We start from the raw sequence: 22,133 nt of genomic DNA on the forward strand, positions 1-22,133 counted from the left end.
GAAGCCAATTTTATTGAGCACGTCATAGAAGTGTCATAAGAACCAGTGGCGAGTTACCACCTGTGGACTGAGACAAACGTAGACAGTAGAGGAAGGGTGAGGTTCATAAGAACTGAATTAATTTTTTGATGTAACACATATACTGTATGCCCTTGGGCCTTGGGTAGAGCAGGATTCATGGATGGAGTGGTGAAGAGTGCGTCGGGGAAATAGGAGCAAAGGTCAGACTAGGATGACTGACTGGAATGGAAAGCCGGTAAGATGATTGACTTGGGGCAGGCAGTGGCACTGGCTGCCGCAGAAATAGTGAGAGATGGAGGGGATGAAAGGAGAGCCTGAGAATAAGCGATGGGGATGAGACAAGCACACGGTCTGACCTCTGCTTGAACTTTCACTTAAAACTCCCAAGTAATATCCTTTTGGAAGAGTGCACACCCAAAATAAATTATACTAAATGATGGGTAATCAAAGGAAAATTAGACTACAGCAGCTTTAATTAGTCCAGACCTTTTTTTCAGGATGGAATTGTGAATGATTTTCTGCGGTATGCTTCTTAGTAAGCTGCTGTGAGTCAGGTCATGTGTCTGGTGGAGTCTGTCCGTACAGGGGTACAGTAAAGTGAGATGAGCCCGCTGCCAGGAGTAATGGACAGTGGCAACGAGTGGTGAAAATGATTTAAAGTTTAAAATCTTAATTAAGACGTAATGACAAAGCTAATTAGTGAAATATGATCTATAGAAGGAGATAAGATATTTATTGGACAAAATTCAATATTTTCTTTTATTTAACGGTTTGAAAGTTTGTGCATTATTTTAGAGATTTACATTAAATTGTACATTGTAGTTTTCTTGTATAGTCCTTAGATGGCTGCAACAGAAAATATCTACAAGGTGTAAATAAATACTATTCTTTCTCTATTTCGGATTACACAATTCAAAATTCAGTTACAAAATATTTTAGATTTAAAAGAAAAATGAAACAGTATATCTCATTATGTCTGAATCAACCTTTTTTGATAAGATCTTCAAAATACTACTTCTTTCTTCACCGTCCTGTATTAACTACATATGTATGAACAGAATAATAAACTCATACAAATGGCTAACAAGAAATAAATGACCTATTTAACCTTTTAAGCTGCACCTACCCAACTATCTAAATTGAAAGAGTTTTATTGTTCTTCTCAACTTTGCAGCTGATATGGAGCATAATTTTTAAGAAATTAGGAAAATATGTTGTCTATTACAAATCCCACAAATTACAGCATCTAGTATGATGATGTAGTAAATCTGAAAGTTTTCTCACTAAAATTAAGAAGGTGTAAGTAACATTTGTTTTTTACTATGCAAGCACTAGAATAGGTTTAGTAAATTAGACATTTTGATCCTTGAGTGGCACAGATTTAGAATGGTCTTCCCTTTGAAGATGGAAGAGAGCAAGAGAAATGTGTACTAGCCTTTATCCTGTTTTTTGCCTCTTTACAACACTGTACCACACTTTACCTGTGTATCAGCAGAACAAAGCTTTAACTTTAAAAAGGGCTTACAAATCAAGACAGGTCTCCTGAAGTTCCGTCATAAACTACAGCTCTCAGAAAACCTTAATTTTGTTAAATAAATAACGTATCCAGATTTAGGTAATCTGGCCCAAAACTGACATGGGTTAATAATTGTACATCAAAAGAAAATTAAGTTTATGTAATAAAAAACAGAAACTCCAAAATTAAAGTGTCAGCAGATGAGATGTGAACGTGATCTCCACAGCCTAGCCAAATTAAATAGACCCCAAAGTAGTTTCGTGATTCCTAGTTCATTGACTCTTACATTGACTCATTCCCCAATTGAATCATGAGTACACAAGAGACATTAAACCAGCACTCCAGGGTACAATATCAAAGTACACTTTCAGTGTTCCGATAAAGCACTAAAGCACATTACTTAATCCTCCAAAACAATGACTAATGCAATTAGTTTTACAATTTGGACAAAGATTTGTCTGGTAAGTAAACAGCAAAAATGAAGAAAAACAAGAATTGATTTTCATTGCAAATGGCTCAGGTGCTGTGCCATATTTGATGAGACAAATGTTTATCATCCTAAACCAGTGTTTCGTGTATTTCATTAAGCAAAAACCAATACTTCAGATTCTTTGTGCTGTCTCATAGCTTTGTTATGCTATGAATATTACACTGATGTGAGTTTTTCTCAAAAACAGAAACAGATAATAATAAAAACATAGATGAGACTCAAAGGAAATCATCAATACCATGGTCGGGCCTGTTCTAGGTGGAGTAAGAAATCCAATTCTGTGTTGAAAAACTGATGATATTTGGGCATCTACACATAATATTGTAATTCATGTACAAAACCAATTTATCTCAGAGCGATCACACAAATCCCATAAATAGCAAGGCTTGGAGAGAAAGGTAACCGTTGATGTGTAAATATTTGGCTGCCATTAAAAGCTCAGATTTCCTAGTATTTTCTGAGTCTTATACCCCCATTGAAATCCACTCCTTTAGAAACTTCAATGGCCACTGTACAGTATCTGTTCACATTCTTATTTTTGTCTTCTACTGTTTGCATCACTTTGTGACCTCTTGTCTCCGATCGCTTGTCTCTCCCAGTGGGTTCTCTTGCTTTCCCCATACTCTTCTGAAGGCCAATTCTTCTCCTCTTCCATCTTTTCTGTTCTCCCACCTCAAAGCAGGACAGCAGAGGTTAGCCATGAGGTCAATGTTGAGCTTCAGAGACCTGGAGTCCTACTACATCTCACTGATCAAACACCTCACCAAACCAAGGCCCTGTTCTTAATATTCTTTCAGAATGATGAAAAGTAACAAAGAAATGTGTTAATTTTAAGACATGAAAGAGTCATTCAAACGGTTATCAATGTACCTGTGTGTATTGGGGCACTTTGTCTCATCCAATAATTTATTTTAACCAAACCTTTATTATTACCAAAATTCCAGGGAGGCAATTGGGAATCCTTTCATCAGTGATTGAACTAAGTAATTTAATAATTCCTTCCAATCACCGAACCTTATCTTACTGCAGTTCTACCTGACTTCCTGAAGCATTGTGAAGTTATCTTTCCTTAACTGAGGTAGAACGTTTGGTAAACGCCTTTTCCTCTTTCTGTATTTTTATAATATTTGACAAACAACACATGGCAAGCAAACATAAAAGTCTAATGAATGTTGTTTCCTTTTATAGTAAATCAAAACTGTAAACTGGCTTTTCTCTGCGACTTGGAATGACATTTGCCGGTAACGAACAGTAAAAAGAACAAAAGCAGACCGTATCACTCCTCCCAGTTCACCCAAGCCAAGGGCAGCCAATCTTATCTCGCTTCAGTATGGGAAGCTAGGGATTGTTCTAGCAGTTCTTGTAAGGAAGTAATCAGGGCTAAGAATATATTTTTTGAAAGGGCTGCAATTTTTTTTTCCACGAGTCAGGTTTTATCAGACAGCAAGTAGGGACAAGCTTTAAGTTGGATGACAGAAAGCAAAGACCTTTTGAATAATGAGCAGGTGCTTCACAGTGAACTCTCCGGGGATACAGGCACTGGGAGTCAAGGCAGTCTTTGCTCCTCAGAGCCTGTGGGATGGAGGCTGGCTGGAGCTGAGGCCAAAGGCAGATGGGAAAGGCCGATAAGGCATAATCAGCCAACAGGAATGGAATTTTCCATTTTGCTCAAGTTCAGGCAAGGAACGCGATTGACTGTTGTTGGCACAGCATGCACAGCTGTTTACTTTTAAAAGCATACTTTTACAATTGTTTGCAATTTCCTGATTACACTGGCAGACGTGTATTTGACTTTGAACTTCTAAGTCTTCTGCTGCCTATTCCCTGGTTTCCAGCTCCCCAGCCTCACCTCTTACACAAATAATGTAAATAATTGTCTCTCTTACCAAGAATGTACTGTATATTAATGTAGTGGTATGTTATTTAATTAAATAATTCTATGGTGAACAAGACATTTGCTATAATGTTTTTTTGTAAGAACTATAACTATAAATATATTTGCATGAAAACAACACAGTTACTCAATAGCTAGATTGACAATACAGCAGTAAGGGTGCTATACAGGGGATATTTCTGAGAGGAACTCAGCTATTCGTAGCAGTTTCTTTTTTATGTAAATAGTTCCAATATATTGATGCATTATTAATACACTTCATGTAAACATCTTACAGAAAATCATACAGGAAATCAAAAAATTGAATTTGAGAAGTTTTCAGAAGGTACTGATTAACAATAGCACAGATTTCCTTTATTTGTCACCAAGTCTCACGTTTACACTAAACTATTAGTAAGTGCGATAATATGCACATTTCTTCTTAGAAATTAACTCCTACTTTATGTACTTAGCCAATGTAAAATTTCTACATCCACAAAAGAAAATGCTCTTAGTCAGCACAAATGCTAAGAAAAACAAAAACAATAGGAAGTAAAATCTGTGTATATTTAAAGGTTTTATTTTCTTTCTACAGCAAACACATTCCTGTAACTGTGCAGGGTTTCTTGTGTGGATTAAAAGGCTGACTGAATGAGGTGTATCATGCTGGCCACACAGACAGGGCCTCAGGCAGGTCCCTTTTTTGTTCACACACTTGATGGAACTAACAGACTCCATACTGTACCACACAGTACTGCAGACCCAACCTGCTGTATACAGGTGGAGCCTCAATTAACCAGTCTTTATCTCCTCGCACTACCTGTTGCAAATACTGTTGCAAAAATCAGCTTCATTATAGTAAAGACTTTTAAATCAGAGCACAGATGGATGGATTGCACTAGACTTTGAACATGTAATAATCTTTTCAAACTTGTGCATTGTAGACATCTTGAACATTTTAGAATTTAAACAAGACAAACATTTTAGTAGACCATCAAAGAAGGTTATTTAATGTAGTAAAACCCAACTACACCCAACTAACATTTTCAGAAACATTCTAAAGGAAATAATACTATATTAGTCAGTAATAGTAAACTATTTTTTTGTTAATTAACTTGAATACAGTATACCTGCTAATGTGGAGTAATACACCTTGCTTTCTTAAAACCACATGGAACGTTAATCAACATACAAGAGAAATAGCATCTTAGTATCCTAATATCCCTTAGTATCATAATATCTCACAGAAGTACAAAAGACACAGGTAACAACAACATCAATCAAATTACACAGCAGGTGGCCAAGAGTATAATGTGATGTATACAAAAATACTTTAATTTTTCAACTTGCAGTGAGTGCTTTGTTAAGAAAATGCAAAGATGTCACATAGATCACACAAAAAGAGCCTTATGTAGCAATGGAATGCTTGATTTCAAGTATAAAAAGAGAATTGACTAGTTCTCGAGTTTGCATGAAATGCATCAGAATGCATTTGACAAACATTAACCAATATTGAGTTATTCCTACATTTTGAGATATGTTTAGAGGTCTTGATCTATATACATCAAGAATACCACTGTACATTATTCAAGATTGCAAAACAATGTAAAAAGTATTAATTAGGAAATAAAACCTGCTGATGGACTTTCTTTATGCCTGACACATTAGCAAACCTAAAATATTCAGGTGTTGCACATTCTGTCAAGGGATTCAACACACAGAGGGAAGATACAGCTATAGCCAGGAGAGCCTGGTGCTGCTCTTTTGAAACAAAACAACATGCTTTGTTTCCTGGTTCACAGGGTTTTTTTTTCTGTTTGTCCAATTCTTGTGAGAGTTCATGAAGCATACAATAAACGTATTCAAGCACGATGAGTGCTGGCTTGTAGTATAAAAACACAATAGGAATTAAAACTTAATGCGCAAGACATCAAATAGAAAGACCAACGAAAAGAAAATCCAGAATGCAGACATACAAATTCACTTAGTGTGAATGGGGCCCTTCTCATACTGTTATATCTGATAATAACAGTGTGACCGATTATTGCAGCTTAACAGGCTCTACATTCTCCCTTGTAATCAGATCCATTTGGGCGATTTCTGTTCTTATAGTTGTGCTAATTGCATTTTAATGAAACCCCATGAGCAGTGAGTTTCTGAGATTTCAGAACCTGAAGAAATTTCAAAGAACATTTCTCTGACCATTAACTGTGATAAAATCTATTTGTTTTCCCTTTGGAAATCTAAGAACATGCAAATGTACTGTACGCACATGGTCTGACCATGAAGCTACTTAACAAATCACAGTTATTTAGAAAATGAGCTGGAAATCATGCTACTTCAGTTGACAAATACACCAGCTTGTATTTAAAGAGTGTTGATATTTAAGCACATATTTAAGAGTTATTTACCTCTGAAAAAAAAACATTAGGTTCTTGGGTAAGGAGCTAAGCAACCAAACACTCTATTCATTCATTGTGGTGGAGTATCAAGAGAACATTTCCATGTAATTATATGTGCGAGATGTGTAAAAATCCTCAAAGATTCATTACTCTATATTTTCAGATGCTTTCTTATTTTGTTCCAGAAGATCAAAGCAATCATAAAATGCAACATTTATTCACAGTGCTTGAAAGGAGTGACTCGATGAACTTATTAACCTTTTCTATACAATATCTTGTCCCAAATTGTTTTTGAAGTTGGTTTCTTGGCTGTTTCCAGAAATTAATATCAGTGCAGCACATAGAAATCAAAGTAATTTATTTTCATTTTGTCTTTCCAAACGTTGGTAGGTACTGTAGTGAAGAGGAAATGACCAAATGATGTGAGTTTTACAGAAGAATGTCTGAGGATTATATAATGCTTTGTCTCTCTATAATCCTTCCTCCAGTGTCTCTCAGTGTGCAGTTTAGCACACTGAGGGAGCTGGGCTGTGTGGAACAAGGCAGAGGGCTCTGCTAGGTGGCCAGCACAGTTCAAGCCTTTCTGACAGGCACAGCGTGAAGGCATGCAGGTGCTTTGTGTAAACAAGCCTGTCTGCTGTATTACTTGGCTCAATACTCAAGGCCTAATCCTTCCTGAAACATTGGGAAAGTCTTTTCGCCACGCCTCGTTTCTCCCTGGCTAAAATGAATGTACTGTAATGAAAGGGTCCCCCATCATTCACGGCTTCAGTGAGTCCATCAGCTCAAAAGAAATGACAGAGCCATGGTTAGGACATGTTTCAGCTCAGAAAGGGCTGAATTAAATCAGTGCACTTTTTCTGCTGCAGTCTTTAAGATTGGTAATTCACCTTTTCTTGAATGTGTCATAGAGACTATTGGTAATTTTTTGGGGTTTGATTCGTAACTTGAAGGCTCCCGAAAATTTCCTCCCACACTAAAACCATCTCTTGAGAATTTCTGGTTGATTTCAAGTCTTTGAGATCTGCTGCCCGAACACCACAGCCCCTCACTGAGTTGAAGGCATCCTCAGTATTGAGGTTAACCAGGAGTGAACCAGTCTCAACAAGATTAAGCCAGATCAACACTTGCCCCTACTGTGCTAAATTACAATAGATAGAGACACGTGTTAGTTTTATGGATCTCGATGCTAGACCTGCCTTTCAGCTATTGAGAGGGAGGATGAGAGACTTGGTCACTGTTGTGCAAAGGCAGGAATGCGATGGCTGTTACAGGCAGTGAGGGGAAAGTAGTAAAAGCCGCCCTGACAAAGCCCCTTTAATCCCGGCCGCGAGTGATAAAAACACAAGCAAAGAAAGAGGGGAGGTGCACTCCTACCCATGTCTTGTGCACCACTGAGCAATGTTCATTTCTATCAGCAGTCGGTGAAGGGAACACCTTACAGAAAGAGTCCTGGTCTTTTCTGCTCAATTGCTGTTACAAATATTTTAACAATATAATTATGTCTTTTATGCCAACTTTATTGTAACGTGGGTAATAACCACGCAATGAGGGCGCTTCATTTTAATATCTATCCATTCTTTTTCCAACCGTTACCTCCCATTCAGGGCTGCTGGGGAGCCAGATCCTATCCCAGCAAGCAAAGGGCACAAGGCAATATACACCCTGCATGGGATGCCAATTCCATACCAGGGCAGATGCACCAACACAGCCAAGCATACATTCAGAGCTAGGGCCAATTTTCCCAGAAGCCAATTAACCTTTCACAGAATATTTTTGGACTGTGGGAGGGAACCAGGACACCCAGAAGAAACCCACATGAACATGGAGAGAACATCCAAGCTCCCAGGTACCACCCCAGGTCCGAAATTAAACCCAGGGCCCGAGTGCTGTGAGGCAGCAATGCTAATGACTGGACCAATGTGCTGGCCACTTTGTAATATCAGGCATAAAATGTTACAAATGAGAGTATGTCATTTGACCCATCTAGATGTCAATAACTGTCCAAAGCATCTCATTCAGCCATTTCTTGAAAGAAGGCAGGGCATCAGCTTGGACAACATGGCTGGGTAGCTTTCACCAGACTCTCACAACCCTTTGTATGTAGGAGTGCTTCCTGTTTTCAGATTTAAATGCATGTCCATTGGTTTCCACTTGTATCCAGTTGTTTGTGTTTCGCTCCTGATTCTGAAACTTGACATAATTTTAACAAGCAGGTTCTCTTGTCTGATTTGTGTAATCTTCCACTTATCAGTGTCTACTGAGTAGGTGGGAAAACATCCTGAATAGATTAAAACTGTAGATTGTGTGAGTGGCATAGGAATCACTGAATTGAAAAACGTGACATATTTTGTTTGCTGTGATTTTGTGGCTTTTGTATAGCTAATACAGCTGCGAAAAACATCATAATAGGCTGCCTCTCTGATTGTTAGAAATGTCTAATTCAAGTGTCAGAATAACTTCCTCAGTGAAAGAACCCCTATCCCATTTCCAAGCAAAAGAATGTCTTTGAAGTTTATAGTTTGTACATTAATCTTACAATCATTGCTGGTTAATTTACCTCACAGTAGCTGCTCATTATTCCTGTTTTCATTTCTGGACGTATTTGTTCAAAGTCAAGACTGCTGCCTACTGTGTGGAACAATCTGAAATATTAGTATGAGCCTTACATCACCATACTGTATGTATGTGGTCCTCTTCAAATGAGAAACATGAGCTCTGTAGTTCAGGACCAAATTCCATGATTTTTTGTGCTGCATAAACATTTCAGTGTGAGAAAGTCAAGAGAAAGTCAAAACCTGTTGCAGATGTTGCCAATTCAGTCTTTGTACCTTTGTTATTATCATCATATTAGGTTTACACACAATATGCAATTAAGTTAGGATTATACTGTTTAGCACTACAAATGTGTGATTTCTGTGAAAAAATAGATAACCTGTTTCAGGCCTGGTTGGTATGAGGCACATTGTCATGAAAATACAAGTATGAGGCACGTTATCAAGAAATACACAATTGTGTTGTTTATAGATGTATTTCTTTCACATTGAGTGGATTAAGACTCTGCGTGTTCTTTCATTCTCCTTTTCTATACTAAAACAAGCATCAAAGGAAAACAGTCCAATATGAAAGGTCATTGTTGGTAAATTTCTGCTGCTTAGATTGTTCAGATTGTTTCTACAGTGTAATCTTCTGCTTAAGCACTTTTTGATCATATGCTAACAAGGTAAGTGTTCATTCCAAATGCTGAAGTGCCATTTATGGAACATGGAACAGTTCGAGATGATTTAGTCCTCTGGAAATCTGGTGGAAAGAAAAGCTACATTTATTCCCTTCCTTGAGAGGCAGCAGCAAGTATAAGAATGCTTGTTATAATTAAAGACCTGAATAAGATAAAGTACAAATGGGGAGAGAGCATCAGAAAAATTCCAGCACATTGACAATCCTCCTCCCAGCACCAAGAAGACAGAATGTTTCCACAGTGGAGAAAAACAGACCAACTCACTGGGATTTTGAGGAAAAGGAAAGGGGGGAGGTTGTTATCGCCATGGAAAAAAGAAGCCTTCTGGACTTGCTTTACCAGGCAGTCTCACTAGACTATGTTCCTTGTTATAATACACACTGTACACAAAGGAAGTAGTTCTTGTAGCGTACCCACATCTGCCTATTAAAATCAATTGTACATTTCAATACAGAAATACAGAAAACACACAAAAATACATTCTTGCAGCATCACATATTTAGGTTTATTTTTAGATAATAGCTCATTTCTTTATAAGTTATTGAACTGTGGTCACTCTTAAAAGGGCTATTGTGTGTTATTACTGGCTATATATTTGTAAAGAATCTCTGATGTCCTATTGTAACCTGAAAGTCTTCTGTTGCTCCGTTGCTCATCAGAGGATTGAAAATACCCCATGCAAAAACCATCTGTGGGAAAGGAGGAGCATGGTTGCAGCAGTAATCAGTGAGAGTATGGAAGACTCTGGTCAGGAAGCACCGCACAGTACTGGAGATCCCAGCACTGGTAACACCCTGGACCATGAATGGAGGTTAACTGATTGAGATCCAGTCACAATCAATAATCACAGTCAACTGGCCCAAAGAGAGCAATAGCAAAGAATGGCAATAACTAGATGAAGACACAGCAGAGTACTTGACACAGCTCTAGAAGGGACAGTAGAACAGAAAGTTGATACTCTTAGAGCAATAACACATAACTTGGCAAAGGAACGTCTTGGAACGGAAGTAACGAATGGTATCATTGGAGTGGAAGCCAATGAACAGAAGGGAGAGAGACTTTCAAAGGAGAGTAATGGTAGAGGAAAAAGTGAGTAATCTGGGGGAGGAGGGCCAAAGGTCCAGATCAGTGGAGTTGGGATCACAGGGATCATGGACAAAGTGGAATCTTCCTGAAAGAATATTCACCTGGACAAAAGTGGAGGTGGAGTTTGGAGGCCTTCTGTATCTCTTTCCTGCTGAGGGCAGTCAAGGATACCCTCCCATCAGCAACATGAGGGTGGACCTTGGGGGAAAGCTGCAGTTTCCTGAGGTTGTTCAAAGACCAGACATGGTCCTCAGAGGCAAAAAAGATCATCCTCACTGGGGTGACAGTGCCATGGGAGGAAGGATGCGAAAAGGCCTTTAAGAGGAAAAGTGAAGATTTGGTACTAGACTGCAGAGGAAAAGGGGTGGCAGATGTAGTTGTTCCCAGTGGAGGTTGGGTGTAGAGGGATCTGCACAAAATCAGTGCGAAGAGAGCTAAAAGCTGTGGCGCTCACTGGGAGGGGAGGGAGAGAAAGACAGCAGTCCAAAGCCTGGGAGAGGCAGTGGAGACAGCCTCATGCTGGCTCTGGAACAGGAGGAAGAAGTAAAGCTGGAGGCTGGGAGGAGATGGGCAGTGACTGGCTATCACTGCTGACCTGCCAGCAGGAGGGTGTTATGGATAAAGATATAGATAAAGGTGAAAAAGCCTGACGAAAGCTTGGTTCCACCTGATGACATCAATTACTGGCCAACAGTAATAATCCATGTAAGTACTGACTAAGGTGATCATCAGTAGATGTACTGTATATAAGAAGTGGGAATATCTCATTTGTTGTTTGGAGACTATGGAGAATGGGAAGCAGAATGCGTGTATGTTTTTGGGTCCAGTGCTTCTGATTGCTGATTGCTATCAGCATGCCGGCCCTCCTCCAAGCACAGCAGCATAGTTGCAGGTTTAGGGCTGTGGAGCATAATCTGATATCCTATGTCCTATACTGTACATTTATTTTTTTCTGGGAGCATGGCGATACAGTAGGTTATACAGTAGAAATATTCCCGCAAAAACCTGTTGAGTAGTCATTTACCCAGTGCCCTTTTCTGTGATGCATTCTTGCAAATAAGTCAAGGTTGTTCAATGACACATTGCTGCTTTGCACAGGATATTATAGCTGCTTTAACAAAATGTGTGCAAAACTGTGCAAACTGTGAAATTATTAAAGAGCCCTAGGCCTGATATACTGAACACTTTTCTCCAAGAAACATAGAAATGGACTACATTTTGAAATGTAGCTTCTAACCTGCTCTGTGTAAGTTCAGTTATATTCCCTCCAGTTGTATTTTTCATATTATGAGTTAAATGGCATCAAATCAATCAGCTCTATAGATTTCCTTCTTTGTCTCATTAAACATCAGATTTCTGCTCCTGTAACTAAAGAAAGACAAATAAAGACTGAAGTGGCTATGACGTGTAAATGGAATGCATTTGTCTTCACTTACATGAAACTATATCCTGTGCTTTTGTGAGAAAACTGCACAGAAAAGACATGTACATGATGCCGCAAGAGGAAAAACAGTGGAGATTATTAAAAATAAGATTTAGTGCCTTATTTAAGGCATAATTGATACTTTAGCTTGTGTGGTGATACTATATTTCAACCACAGAACACCTACAGCCTGTTATTAAACATTGTAGGCACAAAGTCATCAGTGTATAATGAAATAGCAGTTCCAAAGGCAGTGGAAATGGTTTATTCAGCTCCTTTTGCAGCCTGGATGATAACGTAAACAGTAGTTCTGCTTGTGATACCATTTCAACCTACAATCATCAACTGCTTTACAGGGAAAACCTACAAGAGGGGGTACATGACAGAAGGCAATATCAACAAACTGAGCAAATCCATTGCATATTACTTCATTTCCTCATGTTAAACTGCATAATTAGGGCAAACTGGATAAAAGACCTCGGTTCATAAAGGAGGGAGTGAGTTAATCATATGAAATGAGAGGCTGTTGCTTTTCTATCCTGCATGTTAACAGTCATAATAAAATACAAAAACATTTTTTAAGGACCAGCACATGGGTTTAATTTGGATGTCTCCAGATGAAAATCAAGGACCATACTGAAATAATTTTTAAGGCTGATTTTGCATTAACAACCCCCCCCCAAACACACATTTTATTAAGGTTACATATTAGGATGAGGCTTGTGGAGGATAAGCTGGCAACTAATGAGTTTCGACCCACTATTTCTGCAGATGTAGGCGGGTGGTACCCACACCTGTAACACAGTTTCCCTGAGAGTCGGAACCCTTCTCCAAGGAATTCGAGCTTCTCTGTTATTCTCAGACGCCACACTGAAAGGAGGTTTGTTTCCCCAGTAACATGTCCTCTGCTTCTTGCCAAAATTCTGCTCTGGATCTCTTTGAAAGACCGGCCATGTCAGCAGGTCTGGGGACATTAGCATACCAGCCTTGATGTTCATGGAGAGCGATAGCAGAGCGAAGAAAGATCTGCCTGTCTCTTTCTTCAGGGTTCTCTTTCAGCTTTCTGTGAGACAAATCCTCTGACTGTGAGGCAGTTTTGTTTCTCTTGATGGTATCTTTGAGGAAATAATGATGTCTTCCCCAGGATACTAAGCAACCGTAAACACATGTTGAGGAAAGATATGAGAGTTCATATTAAACAGCTTGAAATGTTAAACTTTTACTATAGGGAGAAAGCATCTACAGTGTGGTGCACTAATGAATCAGTATATTAAGTGAGAAAATACAACATTTACACAGCTACAGTCATTCTTGTATAAGTCTAAGTGATCTAAAGATCATGGTAAAAACATTTTTGTCATACCATAGGTATAATAAGGATCTGTTCTAAAGTACCTGAAAATGTATTATTTCAGCATTTGACAGAACAATAGTATGCATAGTGAAAATGTATATTTTACTCTGGTTGGTTGTGTCACATATGGTTATATTTAGAAATCCTACTACTATTACTTTTAGATTTGGTTATTTATTAGTTATGAACATTATGCAATAGAATATAGCTTATTTTGTTTGGTTTGTGGCGTGCAAATTTGCCCTTTTTGTCAGATCGTAAACCTCTTCTTTCTTCTTTTGTCTCATGTGCTGCTGTAAATGGTGGCCAAGCTGCACAATTACAGACAGGAATTGAAAGACACACTACAGTACCTGGATTATCATCAATTTACAGACGAACTCTTGCGTTTGTTGTTCAAGTTAGTGAATTCCCATTTACTCTAAAGCGCCTGTACCTGAGTACGAATCTTGAACTGCTTTAAGGTTCCTCTTTAATTATGGTGCAAGCGTAACAGCTAATTGAAATGTGTCTCTTAATGCCTTAACACAGTGAGACACAAGAGCATAATGTCTGGCAATTTGACACACCTTATGCCAATAAAAACACTGCACAGCTTTCTTTCCATTTTTCAAGTGACTGTTTATTCCTTTATTGTTTCAGGTTTTTGTTTTCTGCTCTTGACTTTTTGCCTGATATGGGGAAGTCACTTCATACAAGTTTCTGTCCTCATAATAATCCTTTGTGCATGCTGACACAAGTCGAAAAAAGACTTCTCTGTTCCCATCCAAATTGCCTTGTGAAAAGGTCCTGTTCAACCCAATCGCTTTTGTAATCTAATACAAATAAAATAAGATGAATATGCTAAAATAGCAATCCTAAGGAATATTATCATGTTAAAACCAGCTATCAAGCAAATATTAAAATGGTATTTTGTCTTTGTGTCAAAATGTTGGCATGCGTCTCCTGTTTCCAGGTTCTTCCATTGCAGTTGTCATAATTCATCTCTCTTAATCAACATTTTAACTTGAAGCATGTGCAAATATGGCCTGTGCTCTGGATCTTTGTGCCTTCCTGATATTAATAAAGCCTCAATCATAAATTGTAGCAAATTATTTGTGGACAACTGGAAATACTGAATTCATTTTGATGCTGGCAGAGGGATAAAGAAGGCCTTAGATTTGGGGAAATTAATGGGAACTTCCACAAAATCCTTTTTTTTCAGCCAAACAAATACAGTAACTTGCACTTAAATCAAAGAATGCATTTCCAGCGTTGTGTGATCGTTAGTGCAATCTATTTGAATGGTGTGAGTTATTCAGTGGGATGTGGTGGGAGTCCGTTATGGAAAGATGAAAAGGGATGTGACGAATTGTTGAAGAGAAAGAGGCTAGACTGCCTCCAGTCCCCTCTGAAGCTCCACCAAGCCACTGTGGTGGAGCTGATAAATCATCCCCAATATCTGCACTTCATTAAGATCACTTGATAGAAATAAAGGGATTTTTTTTCTGAACATGACTCATAGCAGAAGGATTCAAAGGCTGTTTATGGCTTTATCCATAGGTAATAAAACTTTGCAGACTTTAATTCCTCAAAAGCTTTAAAGACACAGTTATTTCAATTCCAAAAAAATATTTTATTAATTTAATTACAGCATTCTCCCTAGGCCAATGTATGTATGAATCATTTTGTGAAAATAATAGTACAAAACTGGATTTCCTACCCCATGCTTGTCTTTTTACATTATTATAATGATACAACTCCACATTAAAAGCATAAAAACTATATTTGTTTCCTCTTCAGCGTGTGATAATCCTGATTTGTGTTAAATTCGAGCCCCTTTCTTTCAGCAAGAGGAAGCGTCGGTGTTATAAAGGCTGGGGTGTTTTAATTAGTCTGGACATTTCAGGACTAGGCTTGCTTTACAGAGAGTCTTTAAGGGCAACCACTACACAAAGAAATCTGCTCCATGAAAAGATCACGTAAAAGTAAAGCTGAATGAGCATCTTGGGGAAAAAGAAAGAATAGTTACAGGAAAGAAAGAGAAAAAAAAACACAGATGGGAATCCGTGGCACAGAAAACTCTTTAATGGGGTTAACAGAATCAAAGGGATGTGTGCAGCGTGTAGTTAAACCTCGGACCCCCGAGAATTTCCCTGGCATGTTCCTTTAAAACAAAATGTTCGAATCTCCTAGGCGTTGGCCCTGCTGTGTGTTTTTTCTTTCTAACTGTTCTGAACTATTTGTCTTTTTACTACATTTTTGGCTCCTTTATAATATACTAAGTGGGTTATCAGACACTAATCAGTTATTCAGTTCTTTATCTGTTGTAAGTCCAGATGGAATTTCACTACCTGACTCCCACTGTCTGTGATTAATACACCGAAAACTATACTGAAAAAAAGACATTCCCAATTTGTGATTAGACTGTGAAAGAAATTAGAAGAGGAGAAAGCAGTTAATCTTCTTTACAAAATTACCATCAGTAAACTGATTTTGAAGTGCACAATTTTGGTGAAGATTGCATGGGATCAGAATCACAAATGCTATATGCGGTTTAGTAAGATCAGGCTTGTGGAATGACTGTAGGCCTGTGGTTTAGGGGATTAGTAAGTGTCCAAAGCTCTTGGCTATTGGAGCATGGGTGACTTCTTTAGGGAGAGGCTGCAATGGCCTCAGGATGACCTGCAAGGATTTTCCCAATGCTTGGAGGCACCTTCCATGCCGCCAACCCCAAAATTGCTGGCCGTCCTCTTTCAGCTGACAGTGCACTACGATTCAGATGAACACTCAGCCAAGAACAAGAGGAGGGAAAAAAAAGTGGAAAGAGTGTGTCTGAGTCACTGTGGTTCAGGGTGGAGAACACTCCAGAGACAAAGGTTTAATTTTTTTCTCTTTCTTTAATCCCAATTTCCTCACTGCCTTCTTGTTGTTTTTCATCTTCACTTCAAACCCCAATTCAACAATTTCAAAAACTCAATCATCACGGCATTATATACACTGAGGTTTCATCCAAAGTGCTCCTACCAGCACTTTTTTTTTATCAGGAGACAGATATACTGTACAGACAAAGTCAAGGGGTCAGCTAAAAAGCAATATTACAGTGAAAAAATGGTGGGAGAGCTGCATGAGGGGCCCAGGTTCCATGTATAATCTTGGTTTATTTACAGGAATATCGTTCTTCCTCAAAAAAAGAATGCAGATCAAGGGCAGGAAGATCACGAGACTTGTGGTCTACAAGGCTAGAAGGTAGATGTGATAATCCTCACACCTGCATTGTCACAGTATTAATTCTACTGTATTTTTCTGGCAACAACATAAGCCATGTCCACAGATTGCCTTTTGTGTCAAAATATTTTTTAGTGATGGTTTTACTTGGTACAGATGGTTACCACAACATATGCACACAGCTGCAATTTTATCAACACTTTTTTTTCCAGGTTGTTATAGGGTAAGGAATTGTTGTTGTAAATTTATTGTTTTATACTCTCATTTGTTTTTTTCTTCTTGTTTTCCCTTTAGTCCTTTCTTCATTTGTAGAAATGCAGTCTGCACAGAGAAAGCATTCACCACTATGCTAACATTTGAAGTCTTACTGTGATTTTCCACAATTCCAGACAGTACCTCTGACCTTCATTTTGTTTAGTCACCATGACAAGTACAATTACTGTATATCACTACCTTTTTCAGGAAGTAAATCCATTTACTGCAGTTAGAGCTTGCCTTGAGGGGTATATGCCTTTGCACTAATTTTTTAAACAAAATAATTATTTCTGTTTTCATTCTAGCTGTAGCCAAGGGGTGTCTATGCCCTGCAGGCTAGACAGGTGTCATTGTTCAAATAAATATCCTCTGACAACATGAATTAACCTGTGACACATATTTAAGTCATGCGATCTAAAAGGGTGTTGTTTTAAAACATTGGATGAGAGCAATCACAGGAAAGTTGCAGATAAGTCCCTTTATCTATGCATTAAATTTAATTGAAAGCACCCTATTAAAAGATAACCTTTGCATTTTGCTTATAATATGTAACAAGGTACTCGTGTAAAGGCCCATCAATTTTTTCTTATGCAAGATAGGATCCCATATTACAATATTATTTTTACTCTCATTTTTATTTTTAGCTTTAAAATTGAAATTTGTCTTGGTAAGAACTATTAAAAAATATACATGCCTGGATTACAGGGCAATTCTTTCTGTAATCCTGTCAATAAAAAAACATTCTATTCCACATTGCAATGATGGCATCGTCACTGAGAACCAGGAAAAATGTTTGGTTCTAAATGATCTGCAGTAATTTTTTTCTTAATTTTTGTAAAATAATCCAAAAGTGTCCATGAATCTTTGCCTTGTTGAACACCAGCTGGTAGCAGTATTCCGTTTGGTTCAAACGATGCTGCTTTTCACAGTTTCCTTTTTAGGGCACCAAGATAAATCCCTACAACAATGGTCAGCACAACAGGAAGTCATTTCTTAGACTGCTGTGACACTGCCAGTGGGATAGAAAAAAGGTGTACACCAGCAATTCATAGGAGCAAGGTGCAGACTGCTGAGATGTACAAGGAGCACAAGCTAACTCTTACACCCAAAGAAGGCTCCACAGCCGAAACGTTGTGTTTCCTTTCTTCTCTTTTCAGCATGGAATAAACCTTTACTTGTTCCTTTGTAACCTACACATGCTGACACAGCTACCCACCCGAACTACAAGCTAACTCTTACTGGTATGGATCATAAACGGCCCTACATTGATGTCACAGGTATTCTGTCTTTGGAACTAATTAAAACTTTCCATACACTGCTAGACAAGCTCCCCTCATCTCCAACATGATTCAGGAAAGGATATGTTGTTATTTTAGTAGAAATGTCTCAGGCCAATTCAGACAATGACATCTTGTCTGCTGTACCCAGAACGCAAGCTTTAAACTTGTTGGAAATAATTGCAACACAGCAACATGCCAGTGCCTGTCAAGGAGTTACATGACGGTTTGCTGTGTAGCTATTGTTGTTCATTCGCTTGAGGAAGAGATGTGTTTATTTTATTAATTGCAGAAGATGCCGTGGGAACAGCAATCAGAGCCAGGCCAGTGGTTGCACAGGTTCACCTGGCTTCGTGCAGAGCTGTCTTGTGGACATCATGGCACAGTGCTCCTCTCCTGAGCTCCGGAGACGCCCCTGTCTGCTGGCAATTGTGCTGTTAGAACAGGGTCACGCAGGGTAACACAAATGGCTTATACAGTATATGACAGAACTATAGAAGAAAACAATATTTCAGTTTTCTAATAATTGACCCATGATCTGAGACAGATTTCTATCTAACAAGGAAAGCCTTTCAGAGTTATGATGTTTCGAGAGCAAGTAGAAGGATACATTAATCACAGGATAATATCTCCCTAACTCTGTTTATGTGTTTGATTACATACAAAAACACTAAAGCAGAAGAAAATTCACTTTACTTTGTTTAGTTCTTGTATATGCTCCAATCAATTAAAGCCACTTCCACAGTCAGAATAGGTTTCCTTTTTACTTTTCATTTTGGACCTTCTTTACTTGTTTCTTTGCAGCTCTGACAGTGGGACAATTCTCTGACGTGAAGTGTTCTCATGGGAGAAAACTAAGCACAGGTACAACATTGTGAGAATTGGAAGATTAAAGAACCATACAGTCTGATTTGCCTCGAATCCCAGAATACCTACACAGCACTAGAATTTGTCGTTATTATTTGGATTCTCTTGCTGTAAAGGGAAGTGAAGTGAATTTTTGGAAAGAGGAATCAAACATTAAAGAATAAAGCTGTTCAGAGCTCGTGTATCACCTGGATGTTATAATAACATACAATTAGTATTGTTTTTAATATTATTATACATAATGTCTAGATGCTGGAATTTTTCATAATGTATTTTCAGGGTTTTAGCTATGCCCTCAAGATTTTTTATGCAAATGAAAAGTAATATATAAGACAAACAACCGTTTTGAAAACTGTTAAAAATAGGGGGGAAAATTGTTTACAATGCATCTTGCAGATTATAGGTGGAATTACTTAGTTCAATATGGGAACTTTTTTTTTCAGTGAAATTCAGTGCTAATTCAATTTGGCTTCAAGAGTAGTAGCGAGTGAATTCAAATTAAGTTCAAATCCTTGTCAAGTGATGTTGTAACATCAGCTGCGTTCTTCACTGGTAACACTCAATTAAATGAATTTTATTCATTTAATTTACATTGATGCTGGACTGGAGTTGGAAGGAGACTGGAAGTGAGTCAGGAATTACAACCCATTATGTTTGTTTTATAGTACTTTATCTGTCTAATCAGGGGACTGGGCTCCAGGATTACAATCTTTCTTGGTAATTCTTGTAATTAATCAATAAACAGAATATAGCACAAATCATTTGTCCATACACTCAGTGTGGATTGTTAAACACTTTTCCCAAAAACCAAATAAAAAGGAGGAAAATGGGGGAATGAATCATAATGTATAGCAGAAAAGCCAGGATTTACAAAAAAGGAAAAAATAACGATCTTCAGAAGAGTTCTGGATTTGACTTGTCTTGCAATGATCACTGGAACTTATATTTATTATTAGTTTATTATTGTATATTATTGCTGAGTTTCAAGATCGTCATGGTGAGGACAGTGAAAAAAACATATAGTACTGCAAAGAAGGTGGCACTCATTGCCATTGTTGTAAAGAAGGTATAATTTAGAGTGATGGAAAGGTTTCAATTTTAAAAGAAAGCTCCAGAGAATTGTTCTAAATTAGAAAGCTTTCGTGTAATCCATTCCATTGTAATAGGATGCTTGTATGGTTTTAGAGTTCATAGACTAGCACCTATGAGAAGAAACCCCTTTCTTAATTGCCTCTTTCATTTAATAATACAACCCTCGGAAGAAAACAGCAGAGTTCTCACTAATTAAGCAGTAATGTGAAAGCATTTGGACATAGAGTATTTGCAGGTTGTGATCTGGGGTTTACCACTTCAGAGAACACAAGGACATGCCTGTGATGTCATTCAAGAGTTCTTTCATTTCACCATGAGTCTCTCCTCCTTTTGTCAGTGTTACAAGATGGCCCTCCTTAAAAATGTCTGTACAGAAGAGAAACAGTACAGTTTAGTGGATAAAAGTACCTAAAAGTACCTCACGAAGGTACTTTTCACCGTGAGAGGATCTTTTTTTTCTGATCTGAAGACCATTATTGAATTCCCATTCGTTTTAAATATACAATAAAAATGAGATCTGTAAGTATTATATATAATGCTACATAACTTAGTTGTGTCACAATAGTTTAGGGATTTGGACTTGTAACCGGATGATTGTCGGTTAAAATCTTACGTAAGGCAGTCCTATTGTACCCTTGAGCAAGGTGCATCACTCTGTTAGCTCCTGTAAAATACCTAGCTATATCAATAGGCACAAACGTAGGTTGCTTTGGATAAAGGTGTCAGCCAAATAAGAGTTCACTAGGGACAACATCCAAGGGCTGAATGGTTGTGAATGGTTGGAATACTTGGTGAGAAAAGTTTGGCTGAACCTGCTTGGTCAATGGGTAGCCTCCTGGCCATCTGATGAGAAGGGTCGATCACCATTCAGACAGAGAGAACGAAGGGGCAGCTGGCAGGTGAAAATGAGGTGGAAGAGAGATGCTATAACAAATGTGAAGGGAAGTGCTATCAGAGCAGATCTACTGGTAGAATGTTGGTTTTACGGAATGCTGGGCCCACAGGGGACATGGACACCACATTGAAAGCTCTTGTTCTACAGGGGCTTTGACGATGGGGTTTCAATCTGCAAATACTGTACTTGCCTCTCATTAAGATCCAGTTCTTCTACGTAAATAATCAGAGAACATGAAAAACATGTTCCACATGTGGTAGTTCTCCCTGTTTTGATTATTCAAATAACACTGAATTGAATTATGGGAATACTGTACACCCAGTAAAACATCCAGAAGATTTTCAGCCTCGCTATACTCTGACAAATAAATGGTTAAGCATTTTTATTTTCCAGAAATAATCTATTCATGTTTAACACATCTGCAATTTTAGATATCTTTGGTTTGTGGTTAGTAACTAAAACTGTTTTGCTTACATGTTTGTCTATTTAGTGCTGCAACTAGTGGCTTTCTGAAACTGATATATTTTGTGATGAAAGTCACTTTAATTACTGTGAAGCAAAGCTCAAGGCAGATTCATGATCGCTATTGTGGCAGTCATGAAAAGCATAAAAATGACATAAATGCTTTGATGGTAAATGACAGGAACCTAGTCTAAGAGTTTATATGTGTGAGACCTTTTTTCTCCCTAATTTTCTGTCCCCTGACCAAACTGTTCAGTTTGTTTTACTTTATATCTCTGTGTGTTATTTTTTTTCTGATTTAAATAACTATTATCCATATTCTTGCATTAATCATTTAAAGAGTAGTTAATCATATGAAACCAAGCAAGAGGCATCTGTGATAGATTGCTTTGAGAATATAGCTATTGTAATATTCCATTGTAATACTCATCTGATATTCTGTTAACTAATAATATTTTCTTGTTGTCATCATTTACACATTATGTACAATATTAAAACTGATTTTTGATCAGTTGTATACTTGTTCCCAATTCTGTTCCCTTCATGACAACATAACAACATAAGATAAATGTTCTAAATATTTTAAATTTAATTCAAGGCTTTATTGCATTGAATTGGCATAGTCAGAGTACACACTAAGTTTCAACACCATTGCTTATGTGCAATATTTCATTA

General features: G+C 37.9%; 1 long non-coding RNA gene across 6 annotated transcripts in view; it reads left to right on the plus strand.

The window, feature by feature from the left end:
* Positions 1-22,133, plus strand: part of LOC107079343 (uncharacterized) — a 52,780-nt gene that overhangs the window by 29,921 nt on the left and 726 nt on the right. The window contains exons 1-5 of one of the 6 annotated variants that reach the window (XR_011182319.1): positions 10,700-11,331; positions 12,821-12,929; positions 18,023-18,142; positions 18,435-18,599; positions 18,947-19,006. This is a non-coding gene — a long non-coding RNA (uncharacterized lncRNA). Of the gene's footprint in view, positions 1-10,699; positions 11,332-12,820; positions 12,930-18,022; positions 18,143-18,434; positions 21,943-22,133 lie in introns of those variants that run through there. The other 5 variants (XR_011182315.1, XR_011182317.1, XR_011182314.1 and 2 more) reach the window with 5 other exon arrangements.

Source organism: Lepisosteus oculatus, chromosome 17, assembly GCF_040954835.1.
Source record: "Lepisosteus oculatus isolate fLepOcu1 chromosome 17, fLepOcu1.hap2, whole genome shotgun sequence".
Taxonomy (NCBI): Eukaryota; Metazoa; Chordata; class Actinopteri; order Semionotiformes; family Lepisosteidae; genus Lepisosteus; species Lepisosteus oculatus.